Raw genomic sequence first — 27,816 nt, 5'->3', positions numbered from 1 at the left:
ACTATATACATTTATAGTTACATGTCATTTGTAAAAAAAATCCACTTAGAGATTGGGGAATGAAAAAAGAAAGAAAATAAGTAACCATAAAGAAACGTTGACGAGCGTTTTCTTGAGTATCATGCCCTTTACCTCAGCAGGGAGCCATGGAAGGCGAGTGAATGGACACACATGAGATGGCGGCCGCTCGCAGCTGAAGAGCGAATCACCACCGCAGCTCCGGGTGAAAGAGGGCACGCCAGCATCAGCAGAACCAGTCAACAGATAGTGCCTGTTGAAGGAGGTGTTCCGGTGCCAAAATATGCGCTCCAAACGTGCAGGAAGCAGCCAAAGAAAACTAAACAGCGCCACACTTGAGCGGAGCTCAACGAAACACCATAAGAAAGAAACAGAAATGGGCGCACTCCGTGTTTTAAACAAAGTAGTAAAGTTAATCAAGTTATAGGTGCAAAGCGAGTCAGTCCCCCTGGGTTGGGACCAATGAAAATAGGGTAAGCACACTCCTGGAGGGGGAGGGTGTCACTCGTTGCACTCAAAAGAGAGAATCAATTCTCCTTGTCCATAGGTATAGTTCCAAAAACTGAAATCGGTAATTCAAGGTCAATTGAATTTATTTGTAACGTTCATTCAAAGATGTAGAATTATCATCATTCTATCAATCTCAACTCATATATCAAGAGTTCAGGTATTCATTAATCAAATGCCCAATGCATTTCGGGCCGTTGGAGCCCTTCATCAGGGGCGGCAGTTCTAATGCATTTCGGGCCGTTGGAGCCCTTCATCAGGGGCGGCACTGTGGAGGAGACAAGGGAGCAGCACTCATTTATCACGTTAAAGGTACATAACAATTTACAACAAGACAAATTAAAGCATGACTTATGCAGCGAACTGCGGTGCAACAATAAAGTTTTTGAATTCAAAAGTGAAAGAAGCTGGTAGTGCGGATAGACGTGATCAAATGACAACAGGTTTCCGTAATAAACCACCGGGTGTGTTGACGTTGGTAAATGAAGTCAAACAGTGCTGATGGCTAAGAAACGCGTGGTTAAGGAGTGTCTTGGTGACGAACAAACATGCTATGTCCGAAGGAGGAAAAACTAATAGAGTGTGAGTTTACAAAGGTCAAAGGGTAAATGTCCATTAAATGAAACGTGGGTCGCTGAGGTAAACAGTGGGTCGGTGGGAAGCTCATATCGAGCGGTCTCAACGCACGGGGTATTCACTTACGTTCTAATCTTGAAATCAAATTCCCATCACTTGGCAAGACGTCGCTCACGAGTGCTGCGGCAGTAGTGGGGTTAGTAAATCGTGATCGGGTGATCGAGGGACGTGACCATTTAAAAGAAAGTGAATCGCGCGTATACGTGAACTACAGCGATGGACATAGAAGATAGATTTGTAGTTCGTAAAACAGACGGAGAGAATAAATCACCGATATGAGAGAAAGGAGTCCACGGGGGGACTGGAAGAATGTAAAAATGAGTGAAAGAGGAGTGAGTGGTGTAAAAACACAAAATGTTACAAGAAGAAACTGTAATAAATGTAATAAAGCAACGTGAAATAAATTGGAGGGAAACCTGGTCACATTCGAGCAGTAAGTAAGTGAACAGTGAAATCCAGAGGTACATGTTGTATACAATCATCAGCTCTTCAATGTAGGAGGTCAGATTACAAGTAGCAGCCTAAATCATAACGTTCATTCAAACCCTTAGGCTGGGTGGAATTCAGTTTGTGGATCCAATAAATTTCTCTCTGTAGCAGATCGCAATAACCTTCTTCACTTTCACAGTTTCCACCAGCCATCACTCAAAAATCACCTGCCATATTCACAACTACTCCGACTAAAAAGGATCTCCAGTACCAATGATCTGTACGAGTCCAGTAGAAACACGTGCATTTCTAAATTCAAACAACGTAAATATCCGAGTGACATTTTGGAAAAAGCAATACTGAAGACGGACAGACTCTCTCGACAAACACTCCTTCAACCCAAACAACCAACGTCTACACCGCAGAGAATGACATTCGTGTCCAAATACTCCACCGAGAGTTTTACCATCAAGAAAACTATACTGAGATATTGGCCCATGTTAAGCACTGAGGCGGACTTCAACAACATTTTCGAGATACCTCCCAGATTTGCATATCAACGATCACGCAATCTTAAACAAATCCTCTCCAAAACTCGGGATTCTACCATAAGTCCTTATAAAGGTACTCAACCCTGTCTCAATTGTGGTAACTGTAATTGCATCATTAAGGGATCCACAATCCAACATCCACTACATGGTTACCCCATTAAGCTCAGAGTCACTGCTACCTGCAACAGCCAAAATGTCATTTACCTACTGAAATGCCCATGTGGCCTTGTATACGTGGGCAAAACCGAAAGAAAAATTCGCATTCGAATAAACGAACACAAAAGCAACATAAGAACGCAACAGACCAAATCACCCATTGCGACTCACTTTCATGAACATCACCATAACATTTGTCAACTCCGCTTCCTGATTCTTGAACAGGTTCCTATATTGAAAGGACGAGACAACAACAGATTTCTGCTACAGAGAGAAATTTATTGGATCCACAAACTGAATTCCACCCAGCCTAAGGGTTTGAATGAACGTTATGATTTAGGCTGCTACTTGTAATCTGACCTCCTACATTGAAGAGCTGATGATTGTATACAACATGTACCTCTGGATTTCACTGTTCACTTACTTACTGCTCGAATGTGACCAGGTTTCCCTCCAATTTATTTCACGTTGCTTTATTACATTTATTACAGTTTCTTCTTGTAACATTTTGTGTTTTTACACCACTCACTCCTCTTTCACTCATTTTTACATTCTTCCAGTCCCCCCGTGGACTCCTTTCTCTCATATCGGTGATTTATTCTCTCCGTCTGTTTTACGAACTACAAATCTATCTTCTATGTCCATCACTGTAGTTCACGTATACGCGCGATTCACTTTCTTTTAAATGGTCACGTCCCTCGATCACCCGATCACGATTTACTAACCCCACTACTGCCGCAGCACTCGTGAGCGACGTCTTGCCAAGTGATGGGAATTTGATTTCAAGATTAGAACGTAAGTGAATACCCCGTGCGTTGAGACCGCTCGATATGAGCTTCCCACCGACCCACTGTTTACCTCAGCGACCCACGTTTCATTTAATGGACATTTACCCTTTGACCTTTGTAAACTCACACTCTATTAGTTTTTCCTCCTTCGGACATAGCATGTTTGTTCGTCACCAAGACACTCCTTAACCACGCGTTTCTTAGCCATCAGCACTGTTTAACTTCATTTACCAACGTCAACACACCCGGTGGTTTATTACGGAAACCTGTTGTCATTTGATCACGTCTATCCGCACTACCAGCTTCTTTCACTTTTGAATTCAAAAACTTTATTGTTGCACCGCAGTTCGCTGCATAAGTCATGCTTTAATTTGTCTTGTTGTAAATTGTTATGTACCTTTAACGTGATAAATGAGTGCTGCTCCCTTGTCTCCTCCACAGTGCCGCCCCTGATGAAGGGCTCCAACGGCCCGAAATGCATTAGAACTGCCGCCCCTGATGAAGGGCTCCAACGGCCCGAAATGCATTGGGCATTTGATTAATGAATACCTGAACTCTTGATATATGAGTTGAGATTGATAGAATGATGATAATTCTACATCTTTGAATGAACGTTACAAATAAATTCAATTGACCTTGAATTACCGATTTCAGTTTTTGGAACTATACCTATGGACAAGGAGAATTGATTCTCTCTTTTGAGTGCAACGAGTGACACCCTCCCCCTCCAGGAGTGTGCTTACCCTATTCTCAACGAAACACCACCATCTTGCTTGGCGCGCAGACCACGCCCCACCCTGAGCATGTTGCTGGACAGCACATTTGGAGTGAAGGATACAGCGGAGCAGTATTCTATTCCAGAACATTCCCGTCATGCTGGACTATAAACTCATCAGTTGGATGACACGACAGAGGGGCTTGCAGATAATCAGCATATCATCCCCACCGTCTCTGTGATACCTATTTTATGCACAAAAACGCACCTATATATGAACAAAATTTAAGAACAACTGCACTTTTGGTCGCCCTAAACTATGAGCACATGAGAACTACATCAACTTACCCCACTTCAGGGGTCAGAAGGCAATACAAAAATGCCCCAACTGTTTAATTTAATTAATTAATTAATTAATTGTATTTTACTGTGGGGAATGCTGAAAAGTGTTACATGGCGAGATACCGCGCAAAAGCGTGAGGAGAAATGGTTGCCTAGGTGAAAATGACAAATGCAGGTGCCCCCTTCCAATGAAGAGTTGGTATATCTGGAGAACATCACCATGAGGCTGACGTAGTGTGGCAATAATTAGACTGTAAAGTACAAGACCCCCTTTCCCAGCCTGGACTGAACCCTCCTGAATATATGACACGTTACAGTACTTGCATGTCACACCAGTACATACTATAGTGAGTAGATCTGCTATGCGTATGCTGGGTGGGGGCACTTTGCTGCCTTCGCTATTCACCTCTCGGACACATAAAAATACAGCCATGCTGTCCATCGAGAGGGAAGGAGCAGCGTTTCACACCAACATACACAATCAGTGACTAGCCTCTACGGTGCTCACCCTCTCTGGCCCCTCCAATCTTATCGCCATCGGTTTTAGAGCAATTAAAGCACTCACTCAGTCTACTATAGGTGGGATCTTCTCTACCAAGTGAGTGTTTTATGGGTTTGTGTGTGATATGCATGACGATTAGAGAAGTATGAAGAGTGACCTTTTTCTGGACTCAATAGACTGTCCAAAATGGGTTGTGTTGCTTGGCGGAAATATCTGCTGACTCTCCACTCAGAGGTTTTGTAATGTAAACAAAGTCCACTGCAAATCTTGCAAAAATCAAATAATAAAGCCTTCAGGAACAGGAGAGTGATGGATATGGACATTCACATAAGGATCCAAGTGTTTGACATCCTGTAGCTAGACCTGGATGCCCTACGAATGGATGCCGTGGACAGTGAACGACAAAAGGAGGGTTGTGGTTGATGCAAAACAGAGAGGCAAGACTGAAACACATCAATGTTTGAAAAGATCCCACAAAGAGAATATGACAACATGCCTGAGACATAGGAGCTGGATAGGGAAAGTCCTGGGACCTGCAACAATGGAGAGCCCTGACCCAGCCCAAGAAGGGTTGAGGACATTCCAAGAATTCCAGACAAAGTGATGCATGACCACCCTGCGTCACTCACAAGTCATAGCAAAAGGACGCTGTATGCCCTTTGAGAGCACCCAAAACCATCACCAGGGAAAAGAGACTTTCAAAGTAATTGAAAGGACCTTTTAGTATGAGTTTATATTTGTTTGTTATTAACATTCAATAATGATGCAGTGTGCTGCTTCGCTCAATGTGATGCTCAGGTGTGAGGTCACCAACACAATAAAAGGGAGCTCAGCAAGCTCGGGCGTCAGTCCCGAGTAGAAATGATCTTGTGTCGTACCCATTGTTAGTGCCAATCATCTGGGATCCATATGAACCATGTAGGGCTGCACAGGTTGGCAGCTTCCACTAGGCACCCCACCCATCAAGGCTCCAGTTATTTCAGCTATACATTCTAAATGTCTTGCAGGTGACCTGTGTACATTCCACTTGGCAGAGCCCGAGAGCCAAGCCATAACAAATCTCCCACCCCAACAAAAATATTTTAATGCTAAGTTTACATTGAAAGATAGAAGACGTCAACTGCAATTAGAATAAGTAAAATGGAACAAGAACAAAAGTACCTATAGTATAACCTTAAAGCTCTGAGAATGCTCCGTCCCCTATAGACACAGAGACACATGATCGAAACAAATGGATGTTATAAGACAATCAATCACATACATAACCTTTCAGCCAGCCCAGAAATTTCCCATCCTGCTTTGGAAGAACCTCCTTTGAGTCCATTTCTTTGCAGGAATTTATTGGGCTGTCCCAACCACTGTCCTCCATCAATAACTCATTGCTAGAGGACTTCACTGAAAGGGACATCATTTAAACATCTTCTGTGTGTCCATTACTAGGACACTTCGCTTGAATTCTTGACTCTGCTTTCTATTATATTCTTGAATAATCCAAGGAACTCCACAGTTCCTTTTTTCATGAGCTTGGTGTGTTGGTCTTCGAGTAAATCTTTGAACCCACACTAACACCAAGCTGTAGTTGCATTCTGTTTCAGGGCTTTGGTGGTGGGAAGTTCTCTGGCGGGGCGTTTGCTGAGGGAGCTGCGGTGGAGCAGCAGCACACAGCCAGGATTGTTTATTAAAAACATCTTAATCTTCCATTGTTGTGCTATAGTGTCCCAAAACAGCCTCTCTTTGTTTTTTTCACCTAAAGTTCAGTCCCAAAATGTATACCTCTGCTGCTTCACTATGTCCCTTCACCTCACATCGAAATCCTCCTTTCACACAACCTCAACCATACGTGACCCCGTCATGCTTTTCAAAGGACGACACCCTCTTCACACTATTTGGTATAGTCCTATGAACCAATAAAATCTCTCTGACCACACCCTTCAGCAACGCTATCAATTGTACAGCCTGTTGCACAAACCCTTACTCCATACTCTGTACTCTCTGACAATCTGTTTGCTCGAGGTAAGTACAAAGCCATCCTGTGATGTGTAATCACCAGGCCACTGAGAAATCCTTGAATTTCCCCAAACATAAACTGCTGCACTCTGCTGTCAGTCACAATACTCCTCAGAAGGCCTTCCATGGCAAACTCTTCTTTTACAAATTCTATTGCGGTGCGAGTTACCAAAACCAGACCTTTGGCTCTAATTCGTTTAGTTATATAATCTACTCCATGATGTGCTTCCCCGATTGCTATACCGAGGCAAAAGGCCCCACAATGTCCATACCTAAGACGTGTCATTGTTCCTCTGGTGCCTCCATTAGTGACAAAGGAGCCTTCCTAATAGCCTTGCTGTTATCACGTCATGCATATTGAATACAATCCTTCTGGACCGCCTCATCTGTTCTGTCCCGCTTGAGCCACCAATATTACCCCTGACTTTGCCTTGAGTCAAATTTCTGTCCATATGACCCTCAAGGGCTAATTTCACCACCTTTTGAATGTCTCCTTCAGGCGCAATCCACCAGTCTCCTTTGTGTAACGTACCTTCCTACACATAAATCTAACCCCAACTACCCAATACAACTTCTCTGAGAATACACAGATGTTGGGCCAATACTGAACCATAGTACTCCTTTCCTGTGCTTAGGACTCTATTCCTTTCATTAGCCTCCTCCCAAGCTTCTCTCAGTACAGTACTTTCTCACACCCTCGCGACAGGTAAAGGTTCAACACTACCTTCACCCTTGATTGTAGGCGCACAGGAAAGGCATTCAGGAGTGCCATTTCTAGAACTGCTAAGCACTGCACCTCGAAAATTAAACCTTCTCATGCCCTCCATCCATCTAGTGATACATGGCATTACTCTCGCTCCTTTGCATGAAAACAAATTCATTAATGGTCCATAATGTTGCATTGCCCAAGAGCACACTACAGCTTCAGGTGCAAGCACTACACTCTTTGTCTCAGCACCTGTTAGGGATTGAGATGCAAAACCCACTACTTTTGGTTCCTATGGGAAATCTTCCTTTTCTGCATTGTCATCCTGATTCTTCACTTTTTGCTGGACCCTCTTTTATTGCTGGTTTTTAGACTTTGGATACTAGGGAACTGCTGGCCAGCGCCCAGTGTACGCACTCTGATCCCTTTAACCATGGTTAAATTGGCTTACTCTTGATTGACCAACTGGCTTCTTTCCCATGAAAAAAGCCAGAGCAGCAGAGTTCTACTGTAAAGCCAAAAGATTCAGTTGCTTCTTATTCTTGAGTGAGGGCCTGAAGGAGCTTGAAGGAGAAATTACTTAAAGTCTTCTCAGTCAAATTGACGCAAATGTTGCATGCATTATGATCATGGCTTTGATGCAGACATAAAAAGCACAAAGTGTGCTTATCTTCAACTGTTCGAAATCCTCCTTTTCTGTGTGGTCTCTTCGGATTTTTCGCCCTTTACCGTACCCTGGCAAAGTGCTCGGCCAGCCCCCCGGGGGGTTGGGGGTGCAACCGAGCAGTTTGCCAGGGCCGGTTTCGGCCGATTACGTTACAGCGGACGATATTGCAGCTTGGCTGCAAAAACGGCCCTGTAGCAAAATCAGCCCCCCAGGGGCCCAAAACCAGCCCCAGCCCTGGTGGCCCACCAGGGAAATGTTCGGTGCCCGCTGCGGCCGGTCTGGCCCTGCCAGCAGTACAGTGCCTGTGCTCCTCCTCTAGTGATCAGTAGAACCCATTTTTATACTACAAAGGAGCCACCGTTTGCTCGTTCAGAACCAGTTTCAGGTAGTTTCCTTCACAGGCTACTCTCCAGATTTTATGTCGAGCGATGTTTGCAAAGCAGGATTGTCTCCAATCATAATCACCCACAGTAGAGGCACAAAGGAGTGTGAGGTTCCCGCACTTGCCTGTCATCAGCCAACCTACCTGAAGAGTGTGATCAGGGAAAGACAAACAGCTGGGACTCACGCATGGTGTCCCCTACAGCTTGCACAACAAGAGCGCGCAGTTCCACCTTTCACCCCCCCCATCTACCAAATGGCAGCCCTTCAGGAAGAATAATCAGCTGCTCAGTGCTTGGCAAGAGGCGTAACTGGATTTCTAAAGGAGCTTTGTCTCCTCTGCTCTCACGTCACTGTATTGGACGCCTCTCTTCAGCTTCAGGAATGTGAGCAATACACTTACACTGTCTGAGAAAACAACGATGGATTTAGGCCCAGATCTCTGTACTGGGGTGAATGTATGACATTGTTCTACATTCTGTCCATCAATAGTTCTTTTTGTATTTGTCACCCCGAGTGGGACGGGTATGCTCAGACGTGAGTCCCGTGCTCTCTATGCCGCTGGAATCAAGCTATCCTGGCTGAAGAGGGGTGAAACCCCGAAACCGGTCCGATGATGCTTGGTTCCAGTCCAGGGAGGACCTGGCTTGGCAGTTCGGGCTGGACTGTTTCCATGAGGCACAGGGTCAAGACCGATTTGCATATGGCTGGGTTCAAACTGGAATGGCATGGTGAGCAAACAAACGATGGATTTAGGCCCAGATCTCTGTACTGGGGTGAATGTATGACATTGTTCTGCATTCTGTCCATCAATAGTTCTTTTTGCATTTGTCACCCCGAGTGGGACGGGTATGCCCAGACGTGAGTCCCGTGCTCTCCATGCCACTGGAATCAAGCTATCCTGGCTAAAGAGGGGTGAAACCTCGAAACCGGTCCTAGGATGCTTGGTTCCAGTCCAGGAAGGACCTGGCTTGGCAGTTCGGGCTGGACTGTTTCCATGAGGCACAGGGTCAAGACCGATTTGCATATGGCTGGGTTCAAACTGGAATGGCATGGTGAGCAAAAAAACGATGGATTTAGGCCCAGATCTCTGTACTGGGGTGAATGTATGACATTGTTCTACATTCTGTCCATCAATAGTTCTTTTTGTATTTGTCACCCCGAGTGGGACGGGTATGCTCAGACGTGAGTCCCGTGCTCTCTATGCCGCTGGAATCAAGCTATCCTGGCTGAAGAGGGGTGAAACCCCGAAACCGGTCCGATGATGCTTGGTTCCAGTCCAGGGAGGACCTGGCTTGGCAGTTCGGGCTGGACTGTTTCCATGAGGCACAGGGTCAAGACCGATTTGCATATGGCTGGGTTCAAACTGGAATGGCATGGTGAGCAAACAAACGATGGATTTAGGCCCAGATCTCTGTACTGGGGTGAATGTATGACATTGTTCTGCATTCTGTCCATCAATAGTTCTTTTTGCATTTGTCACCCCGAGTGGGACGGGTATGCCCATACGTGAGTCCCGTGCTCTCCATGCCACTGGAATCAAGCTATCCTGGCTGAAGAGGGGTGAAACCTCGAAACCGGTCCTAGGATGCTTGGTTCCAGTCCAGGAAGGACCTGGCTTGGCAGTTCGGGCTGGACTGTTCCCATGAGGCACAGGGTCAAGACTGATTTGCAAATGGCTGGGTTCAAACTGGAATGGCATGGTGAGCAAAAAAACGATGGATTTAGGCCCAGATCTCTGTACTGGGGTGAATGTATGACATTGTTCTGCATTCTGTCCATCAATAGTTCTTTTTGCATTTGTCACCCCGAGTGGGACGGGTATGCCCAGACGTGAGTCCCGTGCTCTCCATGCCACTGGAATCAAGCTATCCTGGCTGAAGAGGGGTGAAACCTCGAAACCGGTCCTAGGATGCTTGGTTCCAGTCCAGGAAGGACCTGGCTTGGCAGTTCGGGCTGGACTGTTCCCATGAGGCACAGGGTCAAGACTGATTTGCAAATGGCTGGGTTCAAACTGGAATGGCATGGTGAGCAAAAAAACGATGGATTTAGGCCCAGATCTCTGTACTGGGGTGAATGTATGACATTGTTCTGCATTCTGTCCATCAATAGTTCTTTTTGCATTTGTCACCCCGAGTGGGACGGGTATGCCCAGACGTGAGTCCCGTGCTCTCCATGCCACTGGAATCAAGCTATCCTGGCTGAAGAGGGGTGAAACCTTGAAACCGGTCCTAGGATGCTTGGTTCCAGTCCAGGAAGGACCTGGCTTGGCAGTTCGGGCTGGACTGTTCCCATGAGGCACAGGGTCAAGACTGATTTGCAAATGGCTGGGTTCAAACTGGAATGGCATCGTGAGCAAAAAAACGATGGATTTAGGCCCAGATCTCTGTACTGGGGTGAATGTATGACATTGTTCTGCATTCTGCCCATCAATAGTTCCTTTTGGGAAAACAACCTCTCCTCCATCTTATACAGCAAGTCAGGCCTGGGACATCCACAATGGATCCCGCAGGCCTCTAATACTTTGGCTCACTTACACACACCATGCAAGTACCATGCATGCCACATACACAAAGGACGCACACATACACTTGAAATATTAGCACTAGGATCTGGATAAGCACATAGGAGTGGAACTCTGCAAAAGTGGGCCTGTAGATCTCCACATCAGTGACACAGATGAAGACCGTTGGTCACAACTAGGGAGGCAAAAACACGGTACGTTGACACCACTGCTCTTTGTGCCAAGACCATGACAGGGACAGTAGTCCACTGTTGGTTCAATGAGGGCACACTTGACAGATCAAGAACCTCACCCATGTCAAGGGACAGGACAAGGCCTCTGGTCTCACACTAGTTTAGTGTGAGGCTAGGGTCTAAATGAAAAATGTGGATACCGTATAGGTGCAGTCGGGCTTCAGGGCAGGGAAACACAACTGTACACCATGCAGGGAACATTCCTATTCATGCAGTGCATGATACTGAAATCCACTCATCTAGCACAGGGTTTACCATTGACAGTGACGGCCTTCCTCGAGTCGAGAATTGACGTTGTCACCCTTTACCACACTGTACCTGTCGTTGATGACATGTAATCACTAACCCCGGGCGTAGCTGCCGTAGTGCCACTTTCACGGAGTTGGGAAAAAACTCAGTTCTTCCCGTACATCTTGCGAGAACTACACATAGTTCTCCCTCATACGTCGGAAGTAGGGGTCTGCGGGAGAGGGAACACTGCGAGGAGAAGTAGGGCAGCCTGGAGACGCCACAGCACAAGTAAGTGCCTTTTTTCTTTTAAAATGTTTGTTTTAATTTTTTTATTAGGGGGGTGGAGGCAGAGAGACTTTTTTTGTTAGGGGAGGGGCTGGCTAACTCTGCTCCACTGCTGAGTCAGAGTTTCGCCTAAACTCCACGTTCTCAGCGGAGCGCAGAGTAGGCAAAACTCCACACACTCCGCTGGCGGAGCGGAGTTCCCTGCCCGCCCTTAATAATCACCCCCGCTTCTCTTTTTTTGTTCCCTCCTTTGTCCTTGCACTTGTACTAGTGAGACTAATAAAGCTCCAGGCGCAGACTCTGCTAGAAAGGTGGAATATACATTGAAGCTTGCTGACGATTGCCTTGCACCTCATCGCTAGTCTTAACACCATCATTATATGACCTTGTGTCAGGGTAATGTTGCTTTATATGTCACTCCGCAAAGAGGGTGTGTACCCTTAATATCAAAGTCACAATATTGATGGTCCTAAATATCAAAGAAAGGTTATCTATAGTAATATTGACGTACGTAAAATATTGCTAAGTAGTTCTTTTTCTGTTAGCATATTAATATTGTAATTTAAGACATCGTAGTTTGAAATGTTACTTTTAATATCTTTTTATATGTTTTGCTGTTTCATTTTTTAGTTGTCATTTTTTTTTGATTTTACGTTTGTGAATTAATTACATGACTGTAATATTTAATTGTTTTATTTAGTAGTTTTGAATTTTAATTTTCTGAGTCTTCTATATTTGTATATTATCAGGGTGTGTGGAATTATTAAAGTTTAGGGTGGATAGCATTTTAATAGAAAATTGTTTTAGAAATTCAAATTGTAAATTTCAACATTAATAAGTAGGTTCAAATAAATAAAAATATATATCATATTGTAATTGATGTCTACAATTTTGAGTTGTATAGGGGTTTAGAATGGGTAGCATTTAAATAGTTATAAAAGTTACAATAATAATTTTGTATTTGTAAATATTTAAAATGTATTCTATATGTATAAATACACTTTATAATATTTTTTTATTATAAAAGTTATTACACTGTGGATTTTTTAAACAATTTTAAATTGACCGTAAATACAGCTGTTTTGTGTGGATAGTGTTATATAAATTGTTTTTTAAAACATTTTTTAAATTAATTTAAGGATTACACAATTAAAATTAATTGTTTTTGTTTTGAGAAAAATGTCAGGTTTGCAGAGCTCCACAGGATCCGGGTGATGCGATATAGGTCCACCTCCTGATATCCCCGGTCTCCAACCAAAAGGTTACAGAGCCCAGAGGTGATCAGGCGAGGGAAAGGAAAGGGGAAGGGTCAGCAGGGACAAGGATCTGTGAAGACAAATAAAACAGTTTCATACACAGTTCACATTAACATTCTACTCTCGTAATATCTCACTAGAAGGTCGGTGTACCTGTGTCTCCTTGGGCAACGCCCTATACCAGAGGTTCAACTCTCCGCTTGTGCAACTATGACCCAACAACCAAGCTCCTCCAGAGCAGTCCCATTAAACAAAATGTCAAATCGGTTAGCGTTTTGGTAACCTTTAACTAGACCCCCCCCTGGTCTTACGTCAGACTGTTTTCACTCCCCAAAGTAGTTTCCCACACTGTTATAGAAATGATAATCAAAGTAATGAATGATGGCTTCCACGGTGAATACACCGCCGCCTGTTTTCTCCCTCGTAGTAGTGCTCCTTCACAAGGGTGAGTTTCAACACGCTAGAGTTCCTATTTACACCTATAGCCCGATCGCCGCCGGGTTGGCCTTTCTGGCTCCTCAGCTTGTTCCGATCTTCGTGCTCCGCCGAGCACGGGTGGGGGTTTGTTAGGCTTCACTGAGCCCTCTGAGTCTCCCGCGCACTGCCGGGTTGAAATTGAGCTCCTCCGAGCCCTTCTAGGGATTCGTGCTCATCCGAGCACCAAGGTCACAATTATGCTCCTTTCCGAAGCCTGTCTCACCGCGCGGTGAAGACGACTCGTCCGAGCCGTCAATCCTTAACAGGGGGGAGTTGCGCGTAGCTAGAAAGGGAGCCGCCGCTGCCAGGGAAATTCCGGGGAAGTGGCTACGCCGAGCGAACATGGAATTTCTCACCTGACGGGCTCTCCGTCCGCCTCACTCCCCGCTTCTCAGCCTTACTCGTCTCCCTTCGTGGCGCTGCGGTCGAGGTTCGCTGTGGCTTCTGCAGCCTGTGTGATTCAAAATAACGCACGCCTTCTGGCGCGCTTGGCGATTAATTATAGACGCCCACTTCCGGGTTCTAAGGCTGCTGGGGCATGTAGTCTTATACGCTGGGTAGGCGCCTCGGACCTGTAATCCTCACAGTAGGTCCCCTCCCCAAGCGCCTTCAAGATCCTGGCTTCTCCGGATTCTTGGCGTAGAACCTCTTCACCGCCGCCGGTGCGTGTACCGCCTCCTCAGGTTCCCAGGAATCCTCCTCCGCGGAGTAGCCTTTCCATGAGACCAGGAACCATAACTTGCCCCTACGAAACCTGGCGTCTCGGATGCCCCTGACCTCATATTCCAATCCCCCATCTCCCCATATCGGTGGCGGAGCTCTTCTTCTGGATGTCCCTGCCGGCTTCAGCAGACTGCAGTGGAAATCCGGGTATATCCGTAAAGAGATAGGCAGCTTGAGTCTGTAGGCCACAGGATTAATCTGCCGCACCACCTCGTAAGGCCCTATGTACCGAGGGTGGAACACGCTCCTGATCTTGAAACGGATGTGTCTGGTGGACAACCAGACTCGATCCCCCACTGCATAGGAAGGACCCGCAATCCTGTTCCGGTCTTCCCACCTCTTGTACGTTTGTTTGGCCTTCCGTATGGCTCTATGTGTCTTCTGGTGAAGAACTTGCAGTTCCCTCACCCGATGGTGAACCGTAGGTTGGTTGCCCACCTCCACCGGTAGACCCACAGGGAGAGTCTTGGCGTTGTACCCAAAATTGGCCAGGAACGGGGACACTCCAATCGAACTGTGCAGTGCAGAGTTGTAAGACAGTTCTGCCATCCATAACAGGGAAACCCACGACTCCTGGGCCTGTGATACATAACACCTTAGGTATTGTTTTAGTGTTTGATTTAGGCGCTCTGTCTGCCATTCGGTTTGGGGGTGGAAGCTGGTGGAGGTAGCGGCTTCAATCTGCAATGCTTGGCACCAGGTTTTCCAGAAGCTGGCTATAAACTGGGGTCCCCTGTCCGATACTATCACTTCCGGCAATCCGTGTAGTCGTACCACATGTGTCAACAACAACTGAGCCGTTTGTCCGGCCGTAGGTAGATTTCGACAAGGGATGAAATGACCCATCTTGGTCAGGCTGTCCACGACGACCAGGATCGCTGAGCACCCACTATCGACAGGCAGTCCCGTGATGTAATCCAAACTTATGTGTTGCCACGGTTTAAGCGGAGTGGGTAGAGGAAGCAACTTCCCTTTTTTCTTACAGCGCTCTCCTTTGTTTCGGGCGCACACCTCACACGAGGTAACCCATAGCCTGATGTCTTGGTTCAGAGTTTTCCACCAAAAATGCCTGATCATTGCCTCCGTCGTTTTTCGGATCCCTGGATGACCAGCCAAAGGAGAGACATGGCACCATCGAAACGCCTGTGTTCGTAGCAGTTTTGACGGCAAGAACAACCGATTTCTATAAAGAGGAAGGCCACCTTTGATGGCACGTTCCCTATCCCTTTCTGCCCATTTCTTCCAATCCTCTGCTGATCGGCTGCTTCGTATCGCATCCAGGAATTTAAAAAAAAAAAAAAAAAAAAAAAAAAATCCAGGAATTTGTCTGCTCGTAAGATGCAGATCACCTTGGCAGGATTGATGCTCGCTACCGGTGCCGGTGTGATGGTCCCTTCCCTCATGGACTGTCGGGATAAGGCGTCTGCCTTTCTGTTGTCTGTGCCGGGCCTGAAGGTGATACAAAAATCAAACTCCGCAAAAAAAAGCGTCCATCTCATCTGTCTGGGTGTTAGATGACGAGCCGTTTTCATGTATAGGAGGTTCCTATGATCTGAGTAGACCGTTACCTGATGTTGCTCCCCCCAAAGATAGTGCCGCCATTCCTGGAATGCTTTCTTTATCGACAGGAGTTCTTTTTCGGCAATGGTGTAATTTATCTCTGCTTTATCTAATTTCTTGGATAGATAAGCTACCGGGTGAAGCTGACCCGTGACTTTGTCTCTTTGTGAGAGAACGGCTCCTATGGCGTCGTCGGACGCGTCTGCCTCCACTATAAACGGGACATCTGTCTGTGGATGACGTAAAATGGGAGCCGAGGTGAACTTGGTTTTCAGGAGTTCGAGCGCCTCCGTGGCCTCCTTCGACCAACTGAACTGCACTCCTTTCCGAAGCAGCCGGGTGATGGGTACCGCAATATGTGAGAAATCATGTATGAACCGGCGGTAGTAGTTAGCAAACCCTAAAAAGTATTGAACCTCTCGCACTGAACGAGGTGTGGGCCACTCATGGATTGCTTGCACCTTCCTTTCGGACATACCTAACCCTTCTGGAGTCAGCATCACCCCCAAAAACTCAACCGATGTAACCCCAAACTCACATTTGCTGAGCTTACAAAACAAACGGTTGGCCCTCAACTTTTCCAATACCATGATAACGTGTTGTGTGTGTTCCTCCACCGCTGCAGAGTAGATCAATATATCATCAATGTAGACTACTACAAAGATGTCCATATACTCTCTCAGCACCTCATTTAAAAAGAACTGGAAGGCAGCCGGGGCGTTACATAGCCCGAACGGCATCACCAGGTATTCATACAGCCCAAAACGGGTTTTGAACGCCGTTTTCCACTCATCCCCCTGTCTGACTCTCACTAAGTGATAGGCCCCACGGAGGTCCAGACGGGTATAAATAACCGCCTCTCGCACTTGATCCAACAGGACACTAATTAGTGGAAAAGGATATCTATTTCGCACTGTATTTTTATTTAACAGTCTATAGTCGCAACAAGCCCTCAATTCCCCATTGGCCTTTGCGATGAAAAAGAGCGGTGATGCCGCAGGGGAGCGTGAAGGTCTAATAAACCCTAGAGCCAAGTATCGATCTAAATATTCTCTTAGGTGTCGTGTCTCGGGTTCCGACAACGCATATACTCTGCAGGTGGGAATGACCGCCCCTTCCACCAGGTCTATCCGACAATCAAAGGGTCTATGCGGCGGGAGGCGTTCTGCCTGTGTCTTGTTGAAGACATCGTCATATCTGTGATATTCCTTTGGCAGCTCTACCTCTTTTTCAGCGGCCGTGGCTATGCATAAGGGACGTGTCAGAGCGAGCGCCTTTGAGTGATGAACCTTTAGGCACCTTTCTGCACAATCTCCCGAAAGGAACCTCACCGTCCTTTCCTGCCAATCCACTGTTGGATTGTGGCACACAAACCAAGGCATTCCTAAGATGACTTCGCATTGTGGTGCCTCTATGATGTTGAACTCAATCTCCTCCTGACGTTGGCTATCACCATCTTGTATGGTCATTGTTAGATTCTCAGTGTGGAGGGTGATCCTCCCGGATTTCAGGGGCTCACCATCAACAGCCAGAACCTCCTCTGGGGATTTCCTAGGCACTACCCCCATGGACAGTAAGCTTACCATTCCGCTATCTATGAAGTTGCCGGTGGCTCCTGAATCCAACATGGCTAACACTTGGTGTACTTGATTACCCACTTCCAACCCATCCTGTAACACTATATGGGCTTCCGTGTCTGTGGAACGAGACATGGCTAAGGACGGTAACTTCCACACGGTTTTCTCTGGTAGCGATGACAAATCTATCTTCGGGTTGTTCACTTCGTTTCCCAAAGTCGACACCGCGGCTCTTTTTCCTCTATATGGCCCTGAAGTGGTTTTTGGCTTGGAAGGGCATTCTCGTACAAAATGCCCTCTTTTACCACAGTACATACAGAGCCCTAGGGTGCGACGGCTTTCCCTTTCCGCTCGAGACAAAGGAGCTCGTAAGGCCCCCACCTCCATGGGTTCACTAGCTAGGGACACTGGTGTCTGCTCTTTCCGGGTATACGTTGATGCACCACCGCCCCCTTTGTACCTGTCTCCCCCTCTTTCTGCCATGCGACCATCCAGTCGCAAGACCAAATTCATCAAAGCCACGCAAGAGGTAGGTTGAGGATCTATCTGTGCCACCACATCCTTAAGCTCGTCGCATAACCCCTGATAAAACAAGGACATGCGTTTTTCCTCTGGCCACGCTGCTTCCGCCACTAACCTATTGAAGGAGGTGAGATAGGTCACCAGATCATTCTTACCTTGCCTCAAGGAGAGTAGCTCCTTGTCGGTACTAAAGGTAGTGGTTCGCCTATCAAACACCCCTTCAAAAGCGGTTCTGAAGGCGTCCCAATCCGACAAGATAGCATCGTTATTTCTAACCAAAGGAACAGCCCAAGAGGCAGCGTCTCCCACCAAGTAGGAGATGGCGAAGGCCACTCTCGAGTGATTGGTAGGGAAAGAGGAGGGTTTGCATGAGAAATGCAACATGACTTGAGTCAGAAATATTTGAATTTTTTGAGGGTCCCCCGCATATCTCTCCGGACTTGCCAGAGGTATAGGCGGAGGCACCGTCACATGAATCTGTTGGCTGCTCGAAGCAGACGCATCAAAAGGGTTACGCGTCAGCCTATCCACTCTGTCTCTCAACGATGCCGTCTCTAATCGCGATGCCACTAGTTCCTGCTGGACTAAGGCCATTGCCTGTACTACATCCTCTAAGGAGGCCATACCCCACACCCCCGGACCGGGAGGAGCACCAAACATGGGTGCGTTATTCTGTCAGGTTTGCAGAGCTCCTCAGGATCCGGGTGATGCGATATAGGTCCACCTCCTGATATCGCCGGTCTCCAACCAAAAGGATACAGAGCCCAGAGGTGATCAGGCGAGGGAAAGGAAAGGGGAAGGGTCAGCAGGGACAAGGATCTGTGAAGACAAATAAAACAGTTTCATACACAGTTCACATTAACATTCTACTCTCGTAATATCTCCCTAGAAGGTCGGTGTACCTGTGTCTCCTTGGGCAACGCCCTATACCAGAGGTTCAACTCTCCGCTTGTGCAACTATGACCCAACAACCAAGCTCCTCCAGAGCAGTCCCATTAAACAAAATGTCAAATCGGTTAGCGTTTTGGTAACCTTTAACTAGACCTCCCCCTGGTCTTACGTCAGACCGTTTTCACTCCCCAAAGTAGTTTCCCACACTGTTATAGAAATGATAATCAAAGTAATGAATGATGGCTTCCACGGTGAATACACCGCCGCCTGTTTTCTCCCTCGTAGTAGCTCTCCTTCACAAGGGTGAGTTTCAACACGCTAGAGTTCCTATTTACACCTATAGCCCGATCGCCGCCGGCTTGGCCTTTCTGGCTCCTCAGCTTGTTCCGATCTTCGTGCTCCGCCGAGCACGGGTGGGGGTTTGTTAGGCTTCACTGAGCCCTCTGAGTCTCCCGCGCACTGCCGGGTTGAAATTGATCTCCTCCGAGCCCTTCTAGGGATTCGTGCTCATCCGAGCACCAAGGTCACAATTATGCTCCTTTCCGAAGCCTGTCTCGCGGTGAAGACGACTCGTCCGAGCCGTCAATCCTTAACAGGGGGGAGTCGCGCCTAGCTAGAAAGGGAGCCGCCGCTGCCAGGGAAATTCCGGGGAAGTCGCTACGCCGAGCGCACATGGAATTTCTCACCTGACGGGCTCTCCGTTCGCCTCACTCCCCGCTTCTCAGCCTTACTCGTCTCCCTTCGTGACGCTGCGGCCGAGGTTCGCTGTGGCTTCTGCAGCCTGTGTGATTCAAAATAACGCACGCCTTCTGGCGCGCTTGGCGTCTAATTATAGACGCCCACTTCCGGGTTCTAAGGCTGCTGGGGCATGTAGTCTTATACGCTGGGTAGGCGCCTCGGACCTGTAATCCTCACAAAAAATGTAAAGATAAATTAATGTGTGATATGATATATTTGTTTTAAGAAAAATATTCAAAAACATGAAACCTAAGTTTTTTGTGTAAAAAATGTAAACCATTTATGATTAATGTATGTTTTTTCAAAATTAAAAAAATATTTTGTTTCCAAAATTATATTGATTATAAAAGAAAATGTATTTATATATATATATATATATACTCTTTAGTTTATTTATTATTTATATAAAGATTTAATATGTTTTACATATTATTTGCATTGTTAAAAAGTGTTTATAAAACAATGTTGCTCAGGTTTTTTAACACAGAAGTGTATTTTTATTTTTGAGTGGTTAGGGGATTGATTTGTACTTTATTATATTGGACTTGTTTTGGTGTTATATTTATATTTGGTTGTTTATGTTTATTTTTTTATTTTTTTGGCTTGGAGTCAAAATAGTAAATGATAACCTCGTAATGTTCATAATATTCCCTCAAAGTAATTTAGGTTGTAGTGGGAATAGTAAGTGTAAACCCCTCAATGTCCAATAGTTTCCCTAATGTAGATTAGATTTAGGTGGGAATAGTAAATCTTAACGCTTCGATGTCCAATACTTTCCCCACCTTTGTTTAAACTGCGCAGCCCGTACTCTCCTCCAGACCCCTCGCCGACTCTCAATTAAACCCAGACTGAAAAATCTCCACTGGCTTCCAGTGAGGCAAAGAATTGAATTTAAGAGCTTATGGAAAACCGGCGCCCTTATAAATCATCCACTGGCCACTCCCTATATACCAAACAGACACCTCAGATCAACTTCCTCTTTCCTCGTCACTATCCCCAGGATCATATGAGTCAGATGTGGAGGTCGATTATTCTCCTACAATTCGGCCAAACTATGGAACGCCCTGCCCCTTCATCGCCGATCCGAGCCCAATTTGCTCCCCTTTCGTAAACAGTTAAAAACCCTGCTTTTTAACAAATCTGATTAATTTCTTAATTTCCCGTCACACGCCTGTCCGCTAGCGCTAGGACGCCTCAGGGGAGCTATCGCGCTCAATAAATCCTCATTTCATTTCATTCATTTCATTTCATTTCAGAGTGGGAGTAATCTAAACACCTCTGTGTCTAATACTTTCCCCAATGTAGCTTAGGTTGGATTAGGAATAGTAAATGTAAACCTCTCAATCTTCAACACTTTCCCCAACGTAGTTTAGATTGGAGTGGAAATAGTAAACCTAAACCCCTCAGTGTCCAACACTTTTCCCAGTGTAGATTAGGTTGGAGTGGAAATAGTAAATCTGAGCCCTTCAATGTTCAATACATTCTACAACATACCTTACATTGGAGTGGGAAAAGTAAAGCTCAATCATTCAATGTCCAAGACTCTACCCAATGTAGCTTAGATTGGAATGTGAATAGTAAATTACAACCCTTTAATGCTCAACCCGTTTGTCAATGTAGGCTAAATTGGAGTGGGAATAGTCAATCTAATACCATCAAAGTCCAACACTTTCCCCAGTGGAGCTTACGTTGGAGTGAGTATAATAAATGTAAACCTGTTACTGTCCAACGCTGTCCCAAATGTAGCTTAGATTGAAGTGAGAACAGTAAATCATAAACCTTCAATGTTCAATATTTTTCCCAACTTTGCTTAGATTTGAGTGGGAATTGTAAATCTAAACCCCTCAGTATTCAACACTTTCCCAAGTGTAGTGCAGGTTAGAGTGGGAATAGTTAATCTGAACACTTCAATGTCCAACACTTTCCCAACAAAACCTAGAGTGGAGTGGTAATGGTAAAACTTAACACTTCTATGTCCAACACTTTCCCCAATATATTTCAAATTATAGGGTGATAGTAAATCTCAAACCTTTACTATCCAACGCTTTTGTCAACGGAGCTTTGATTGGAGCATGCATAATACATCTAAACCCAGTCAATGTCCAATACTTTCCCCCAATGTAACTTTAGTTGGAGTAAATGTTAGCCCCTTAATGTCCAACACTTTACCCTGTATCATTTAGTTTGGAGTGTGAATAGCAAATCGGAAACCTTCTGTATTCCATAAGTTCCCCAAAATAGCTTAGCTTGGAGTGGGAACAATAAATCTAAACCCTTCAATGTCCAACACTTTGCCCTATGTCGCTTGGATTGGAATGGGAATAGTACATTTTAACCCTTCAATGTCCAACTGTAAATACATTTATAACATTTATATTTTTAAGTAATATTTACAGCACACATAAGTATTGTTAATACATTTTTGGCCTTGTTTATACTTAGATTTTTCATATGTAGAACATAAAATGACATCATTCCAGAAATGAATGCTCCACATATATCAGGGCGTCGCTCAGCTTTCAAAAAGTGTTGCTCCTAGTTTCACAAGTGAAACATGGGAATATCACGAATGTCATGCATCAACACACTGAACATGTGTAAACGTCACACGTAAGCAAACGGAAAGCTAGGCCATCATGTGTGAGCCCACAGGCAAGAGTGCTGGCCAATCGTCTCCTTGCACTGTTAATCTTCTCAGCTGGGGTTGTCACTGTAGTCATTCTTATGAAGCCCAGTTCAGGTCTCAGGTGCCCCCCCTACAGAATTCCAGGCCCTGCTCCCTTGTTGTAACCCACAGTCCATTTCTTTCTCTGCATTCTGATGTTCCCTTGCTCTAGGGCTTATTTCTGCTGCCTAAATCTTATTTGTTCTCACTTCCCAGATAAGTGAGTTTGGTCGCCCCATAGTGGAACAAGACTTCTTGTGAAAACAAAATGTAGTTCAATTTGCTTTGGTGTGCTACAGCTTATGGCCTTCTCTTTTGGATGCAAACCTCCTATCCTCTCACTCTGGGTCCCCACCCAACCACAGAGGCCCCTGTCTGACACTTCCCCCTCCTCAGCTTGGATCTGGGGGTATCCCCCTTTGCAGAACCTGATGAAGGGCCACTGAGACTCCCATATCTCACACATATTCATAGGTTTTAAATTGAGTGATGGCCACTTGAAGGGAGCCCCCCGCATCACAAAGAGCGCAGGAGTCTGTGTTACGCCTGTGGCCCAGGAAGCCCTAGTTAAGAGTCACTCCTCCCATTCCCAGAAACGGGAATAGGCACAGAAGTCATGAAACATGCAGTGTGCACCAGAGCCGGCTGCATGATCCCTTTGCCCACCACCCCTTAGAGCCCTCGGCCCGTGGCTCTTCCTCAACAGACCCTGCAAGAAGAATGCTCGCCAACTTTCCAGCAAAGTAAACGAATTAGTGATAGGAGGGATGCTTGAATTAATCTCAGCCACTGGTAATTACTCGGACGCCTTCCAGTTCATGGCTGATTTCCAAATGGCTGGTGGCCCCAATCAATGTGAAAGTGGCCCTTGGTTGCTTGTCTTTCGGTTTAGGGAGGACCTGGCCTGGCAGTTCGAGCTGGACTGTTCCTATTGGAGCAGAGTCAAGACTGATATGCTTATGACCAGGACTAATCTGAGGTGGCACAGTTTGCAAAATAACAAAGAAGTGGGATGTGGGCCTGAGTGATTCCCAGTGGCTGAGATTAATTCAAGCATTCCATCCATCACTGTTCTGAATACTTTAGTCACCCTAAGAGGGATGGGTATGCATAGGCATGGGTCCCGTGCACACTGTGTCACTGGAACCAGGCTGTACCCGGCTGGTGAGCCCAGGACAAGGGTGAACGCGGTCCTGGGATGCTTGTGTTCTGGTTCAGGGAGGGCCTGGCACTTCGGGCTGGACTGTTCCCAGTGGAACAGGGTGAAGACTGATTTTCCTCTAGCCAGGTCCAAACTGAGGTGGCAAGGCAGGTAAGAAAAAACGATGGACTGTGATATGGGCCCGAGTAATTCCCAGTGGCTGAGATTAATTCAAGCTTCCATCCATCACTGTTCTGTATACTTTAGTCACCCTAAGTGGGATGGGTATGCATAGGCGTGGGTCCCGTGCACACTGTGTCACTGGAACCAGGCTGTACCCGGCTGGTGAGCCCAGGACAAGGGTGAACCCGGTCCTGGGATGCTTGTTTTCAGGGAGGGCCCGGCACTTCGGGCTGGACTGTTCCCAGTGGAACAGGGTGAAGACTGATTTTCAGTAAGCCAGGTCCAAACTGAGGTGGCAAGGCAGGTAAGAAAAAAACGATGGACTGTGCTGTGGGCCCGAGTAATTCCCAGTGGCTGAGATTAATTCAAGTATTCCATCCATCACTGTTTTGTTTACTTATTTTCCAGGTCCGGTTCCTCATTCTTCTGCTCCACTATCTCTCAGTCGCCTGTCCGCCGGCTCTACCGCACCCTCCACACTCCAAGAGACAGACTGGTGGTCTCAAGTCCATCCTTTTATACAAGGGGCGGGGCTTGTGAGGCCTCTGTGTTGGTGCCAGGGACGGAGTGCGCACTCCTGGGGGCGCATGGGTGCTGCAGTAAGATAGAGTGCCCACAGGGCAGGGACACAGCTCACCACCCTTTCCATGCAGTGACCACAAAGGGCAGTTCAGTTTCATTTGAATCTTGGCCACAATCAGAGGTTGCCCATGCATGGCGGCCATCTTGTAACTTTATATCTGTCTTTGTGTCTGGATAACAGAGAGCAGCACAGGCCCGAGGGCTTCTCAATCTGATGTAGAAGCCAAAGACAAAGAGGGCAGTGAACAGGATTGCCGCTGCCCGCGTCCCACGCAGAGGGACATCAGCAGGGCAGCTCTCTAGTGGCCACCCGTCGGAGCCTCCTCCCCCCCCTTCCTGTTTCACCTCTCCCGAGAGGCCGCGCCTTGGGGAGGCCGCAATAGGCATTTGCTGGGGGAGGCGGGCCACTGGGGCGGGGCTAGGCCCTACTTAAGCCCGCCGGTCCCGCAGTTCGCCCTCTGCTTCCTGGGGTACACTCCTGTGCTCCACTGCCTGCCGAAATATTTCAATAATATTTATCTTAGTTTGAGTTTATATGAACTATTGAACAACAAGGCTAGAATAAGACTCCATCATCTAATTTACTGTAACTTAATTTGCAAAAATATTCATTAAGCCTGTATTATCTGGTTAGTTAAGATAGATCCCCAGAATGCTAGGTCATTATTGGCAGTAGAAAGGCTAAAACAAGGAAATGTTGATGAGATATTGGTCAATTTGAAGTAAACAATAGGATAATAATACAATGTGAAAGGAAGCAAAAGTAGGGAATTAATGGCCGAAAAGGTAAATTCGGCAGAGTTAGCAGTTTTTATTGATTTTTCATTTATTTGTATTGGCATGCTGTAGGAAGGTGAGATTGTCTCAACGAATCATTTGCCAATAATGCTGTCACCAGCTATGGTTTGTGGCATTAACCATTCAGAGACAGTGACATGAAGCAGCCAGGGACAGTGAGCATATGTTTTCCGTGTGCTGGGTGAGAGTACAAAGACAGAGGCTGTTGCCCCCATACTGTCTGATGTTCACAGTTAAGTGCCCATCCCATCATTAGATACCCGTGATGTCAGCTTGTGTTTATACACGTAAGGAAGGTAGTTAACTCACACGTTACCTTCATCTTGCTTTATTGTGCTGTAGCTGTTGGAAACACACTTCTAAGCCAGAAAGGACCCCAATTTGGCAAATTGAAATATCATAATAGGATTTCATGTCCATAAACGCCAATTTCACCAATGCCTTGTTACCCATGCCATATTTTCCAGCCTGAGAAACAGATTTAGGTGTTGCTCTCCTTCGCTCAGTCTTTCCTTGGAGCCTAGTGAGTTTGAAACGTTCACAAATTTTGGTCCTCGAGCTGAAAGATATGTATCCTTCAGAAGCATATTCTCATCTTTTAGTCAGTCAGCCATATTGGCTTTATCCGGAGTCATGATAAAAGGCGTCCATATAGCAGTCAGCGTTAAATATTTTGCCCTGCCTAGAAATCATGCAAACCCGAAGCAGCAGCAATTCGGGAACCATAACACTATCAATACATCACCTTTGTAGACAAAGTGGAAATTAAAACCATCTTCGTGCTAGGATAGAAACTCTGTTTTCCGAAAATACGCCCACCTTTACCTGCAGAGAACATTCTTCCATTGTTTAAAAATTATGTTCAAGGAATGAAGGGTAGAGATGGATTGAAGAATTTAAAAAAAAAAAATGCTATGTTTCAGTTCTTGCTCCATATGCAGGTTTTAGATCTTCACACAATTACGTTAGGAAGATCTGCAGTCGCATCGCAAAGAAAGTTAGGAACACCATTCACGTATAAGCTGAACAGCAGAGGGGCCAAAAGACATCCTTGCGTCAATTGGCTTCTTGTAGAAAGCTCCTTTGTTAGTCTGCTCTGGGCTTCTGAGTAAAGTTGCTAATTATTGCTGTTATTTACGGGTTACAGCACAGGACCCATAATTTAGCCCACTAAAGCTAGCTCGCAGGGGCAGGGCACCTATAACAGCGAAGGGAGGAATAGGGGGCTCTGGCAGCGACGGGGGCCTCCCCAGAGCTGTGGCGGAGTTACAGGGCGATCTGGAGGCAGAAGGGTACAGTAAGGGTACCTCTGCGACAGTCGGTACAGTAAGGGTACCCCTGTCCGGCACAGTAAGGGTGCCCGAGCCAAGGTCTGGGAGCCGAAGGAGGTTCTGGGAAGACCGCGACGGTGCCCCGTTAGTCCTTCGGGCGGTTGGGGGGCCTGACCAACCGGGGGTGTGCCATAACACGCTCCGCCCCCGTTAAAAGGGGCGGGAGTATTAGACAGATCACGTGATCCAAAGGAGGATCTGAAAAATGTGCTGCACTGCCGGGCATCGACCCACCGTGCGTGCTGGCTCGCAAGGCGGGCGGAGCAGCGAGGGACTGCTTACCCTGGATCGCCCGTAAGATAACCCACTCTATCGTCATACTTATGTTGTATGAAATAAACCTGCAGCAGTTCTTCACCCATAACTAATGTGTCATTGTAATCATTGGGTGATGTCTGTGCATACGTGTTGAGTGGAGCGGATGACGGTGTGGTCACTATGCCGCTGCCCGCGTCCCACGCAGAGGGACATCAGCAGGGCAGCTCTCTAGTGGCCACCCGTCGGAGCCTCCTCCCCCCCCCCCTCCTGTTCCACCTCTCCCGAGAGGCCGCGCCTTGGGGAGGGGAGGCCTCAATAGGCATTTGCTGGGGGAGGCGGGCCACTGGTGCGGGCGGGGCTAGGCCCTACTTAAGCCCGCCGGCCCCGCAGTTCGCCCTCTGCTTCCTGGGGTACACTCCTGTGCCGCGCGAGTTCCCACCCTTTCCGCTTACCCTGCGCGGCGTAAGCAGCGCGCAACTGGAATGTTATAATGTTTTTTCTTGTGTTGCAGGCGGAGTTACAGGCCGATCTGGAGGCAGAAGGGTACAGTAAGGGTACCTCTGCGACAGTCGGTACAGTAAGGGTACCCCTGTCCGGCACAGTAAGGGTGCCCGAGCCAAGGTCCGTGAGCCGAAGGAGGTTCTGGGAAGACCGTGACGGCGCCCCGTTAGTCCTTCGGGCGGTTGGGGGGCCTGACCAACCGGGGGTGTGCCATAACACGCTCCGCCCCCGTTAAAAGGGGCGGGAGTATTAGACAGATCACGTGATCCAAAGGAGGATCTGAAAAATGTGCCGCACTGCCGGGCATCGACCCACCGTGCGTGCTGGCTCGCAAGGCGGGCGGAGCAGCGAGGGGCTGCTTGCCCTGGATCGCCCGTAAGATAACCCACTCTATCGTCATACTTATGTTGTATGAAATAAACCTGCAGCAGTTCTTCACCCATAACTAATGTGTCATTGTAATCATTGGGTGATGTCTGTGCATACGTGTTGAGTGGAGCGGATGACGGTGTGGTCACTAAGAGCCTGCGAGTGGGAAAGCGCCTAGAGAAGGCTTCAGTGTGCTGAGCTCACGGTACGAGCTTCACATGTCCTTCTCTGTGCACTACTGCAGGAGCCCCCCGCCCCCTCATTCTAGTGACACATTGGCACCGCGGCACACAGTCAGAGTGTTACTGGGGCTTGGCGAGCTGCCACCCTGCAGACTGGCACATTCCAGGACCTGCTGTTGTTCTGTAAACTCTCATCCGGGTTTCACATCTTCTTCGCCCAAGGCAGCCCAAGAGAGAGCGGAGCCGCCGTGATTTGAGAGGCAGAGAATACATCGTACACAATTACAACTCAGATGGCAATTTCAAAATCAAGTGAAAAGTATTTCTTCAGGAAAACACATTTGCTACCTTTTTTTATCTCTTCAAAATCTGACTTTGAGGGAA

This window comes from Triturus cristatus, chromosome 1_2, assembly GCF_964204655.1.
Source record: "Triturus cristatus chromosome 1_2, aTriCri1.1, whole genome shotgun sequence".
Lineage (NCBI taxonomy): Eukaryota > Metazoa > Chordata > Amphibia > Caudata > Salamandridae > Triturus > Triturus cristatus.
The sequence above is the reverse complement of the archived record's forward strand: the minus strand, read 5'-3'. Positions refer to the sequence as shown.